This window comes from Eurytemora carolleeae, unplaced genomic scaffold (assembly GCF_000591075.1).
Source record: "Eurytemora carolleeae unplaced genomic scaffold, Eaff_2.0 scaffold857, whole genome shotgun sequence".
In the NCBI taxonomy this organism is placed as follows: domain Eukaryota; kingdom Metazoa; phylum Arthropoda; class Copepoda; order Calanoida; family Temoridae; genus Eurytemora; species Eurytemora carolleeae.
The window spans coordinates 151,158-154,197 of NW_019397932.1; the positions used below are offsets into that span (position 1 = coordinate 151,158).

Below are 3,040 nucleotides of genomic sequence, written 5' to 3' on the forward strand. Positions count from 1 at the left end.
ATGTATTTAAGTTTAAACCCCAATGTATTCAAGTTTAAACCCCAATGTATTTAAGTTTAAACCCCAATGTATTCAAGTTTAAAATTAAATATATATCATATTTTATAAAATGAATTTACCTCAACTGAATCTTCAGTCCCGGATACCTTAATTGTTTAATCTTGCAAAATCTTTAAAGGGAATTCCGTTCTTATTTTTATGTACCCTTTACAGAAGGGTATGAATACCCAATTCACAACAGTACCCTTTTTAATATTGTATATGATCAATAATGTGGAAGACATCGTTGTTTCTCCAGCTTGAAAAGAGTCTAAGTCTGAGATGTTTCTTCAATTTTTTCTGTTGTAGAAATCCGCAAGAAAAAACCACTAATAAAATACGATTTCTCATTTATTTTATTAGGCATGAAACAACGCTGTTCAGATTACTGTGTGAATTTGACTCTCTTTAACCCTGAACAGGCTGGGTGAGGGAGACGAATGCCCCCCCCCCCCCTATAATTTTTTTTTGTCCTACAGTGATAACCAGTAAACTCTGGAGTATTAAGACGACTTTTAGACTCAAGTTTTGACTTTAAATAGTCCAATGAGCATGCGACCCAACAATGATGCAGTTTAAACAAAACCATTTCATAAAATAATTGATATTATAATTAAATTTGTCTTGAAAACTATTTGCTTTGTGGCAATATAAGATACACTTAAAGGGACCGTTCACTTATTTGGGTAATTTCAGGGTAAACTAAACAGCCTATTCGCTCTTGATTGGTAATAGTCTTACTTTTCAAAGACAGCTGTGGCCGGAGAAAAAGCCGATTTTTCGTACAGAATTTGAGCGGAAAGGGACAGTTCCTCTCTATAGACACTATTTGATGTTTTTTTCAGTAACAGCAGCCCAATAACATAATAAATTTATTATATTTTAATGTCATTACGTTATCGTTATTATGAACTAAAATATGAAAACTTTTGATATTTGAGTTAGCAAGAAATTTACGTTTTTCGTATTAAAACATGTAAATTATGTTTACAAAGACGACGTCTCTACTACAATCAATTAATCATTACTCGTATTTTGGGGCGTAGATTTTGTAGATTTTGTTCCCGCATGTGCACAACTTTTCATTTGTCATGCCGCGTTCAATTCAGCTTTTTACACAGGCAATACACAATTTTTGTTTACCTATTATGGCTTAACGAACCAAAAATCAAAATATATCTGTTCATAGTTGCACCCGCCACCCACGATAGTTAATAATTGTTTAATCCATAAATTTCAAATATATAATGTAATTTGTTTTCTCGTGGAATTAAAGCATATGATAAAATAACAAATTCAAGTATTTCACAAAACTATTGTGTTTTGTGAATTGGTGCTCATTAAGTTTATGCATCATTAAAAACTGTTTTATCATGTTGAGATTGTTTGAAAGTAAGATTTTTGGTGGATGTAAAAGCCAAATATATTTTATGTGAGACTAAAGTGGAAGCAGAACGGTGGAGCCTTGGAGACATAGCGAGAGGCGCTGGGACGGTTTAGGCGGTCATTCTGCGGATCAGGAGGCCTCGGAGTTCATTTCGCGGGTCTCATGGTGGCCCTGCACCCCCTTCTTCGGGTAACTGATTGCAAAAGATTATACACTTCAGCTATTATATTGACAGCTAGTAAAGCTATAACGCATATTGCATATATTGCATAACTAAATCTATTAAAACTGAAACTAGCTTAATTTACTTTCCATTTATGTAATTTTAAATCAATGACTTACAATAAATCAATGACTTACAATTACTTATTTCTTTAACATTCTTGGTATATTTTCTTTGCAATGTAGCGATTTTTCGCAAACAAGCTGAGAATCGATTATTATTCACACGATTTATGATAGTGCAGATTAAACTTAACCCTTGAAGGATATGAGAAGAAGTAGATAAAAAAGAAAACTTCTTGTCTGTTGCATGATAGTAACTGAATGGAAACATGACACAGCTTCAAACATATTTTGTTTTATTTAAATCACTAATTATATATTTAATTATACACCATATGGACAAATATAAAAGAAAATGACTGCGCGTTTTTCCATAATTAATAAAAATACTGACTGAAATTCGAACAAACCTTTTTTTTTCCTGCGCTGGCAAGTTTTTTTTTAAACCTTCAACTCGTTAAAATAGAATATAAACATTAGAGGAGGTCGTGCTTTGTAAATTCAAGTGATCCAAGTAAACTTTTATCTCTAAATTGAACAGCTGAGGGCTTAAGCTTTAAAAAAATGATTAAATTTCGGAATAAATGTCATCATTGCTGAAATATTTCATTACTACGACGACATTTGCTTCTAGAAAATAAGGGGAAGTCCCCCCCCCCCGAATCAATGCTTGTGATATGGCAGGACTAGGGCCATATCGTAATTATCATTTCATCAATCATAATTTTAAAATTAGATTGAAAAGCTGTCTGATCAATTGCAGTTTGCAATTGAATTCCTGTATGACTGTATAAAATATTTTTTATTCCAAACTCTAAACGTAAATGTGTAATCTCGGAAGAACTGTCATAGAAATAATTGCCAGGATTGTTTCCGCCAAATGTGTAACTTTAAAAAAGATTATTGACCTCTCGATCCTCTAATGAACATTGAGGTTTGTTATATTTGCATGAATGTTTTACTATATATTTATTACATGTTTCAAATGTCATTCCTTTGTAAAAAGATGGTTTTTTGGTATGCAACAATTTTCATTTAAAGGGAGTGTTCGCGAAAAATGAAAGAGGGTATAGGGTTAATGCAATAAAAGAGCGCTTTTGATCGCTTCTAATCTTACTTCTATCTGTTGCGTCTATTACGAGAAAATTGTTAAAAACGACTAATACCGAAGAACGTCGCGTAGTATCCATACAAATTCAGAAAAGATGCAACATACGACTTAGACCGTAAAAAAATCTATTTAATTTCAAACAAATCATTCAGATATTACACCCTATGTTCATCGATTATCTTTCGCCACATTTGCATATAGTTGATTTTTCAGAATAT

At 32.3% G+C, this 3,040-nt stretch overlaps 1 long non-coding RNA gene across 1 annotated transcript in view; it reads right to left on the reverse strand.

Moving 5' to 3' along the window:
- The window catches only part of LOC111716363 (uncharacterized), a 3,462-nt gene extending 1,442 nt beyond the window's left edge, over positions 1-2,020 (reverse strand). Inside the window, exons 1-2 of the long non-coding RNA XR_002768467.1 lie at positions 1,906-2,020; positions 120-146 (exon numbers count right to left, since the gene is read on the reverse strand). This is a non-coding gene — a long non-coding RNA (uncharacterized LOC111716363). The remainder of the gene's footprint in view (positions 1-119; positions 147-1,905) is intronic.
- Between the last annotated feature and the right edge of the window lie 1,020 nt (positions 2,021-3,040).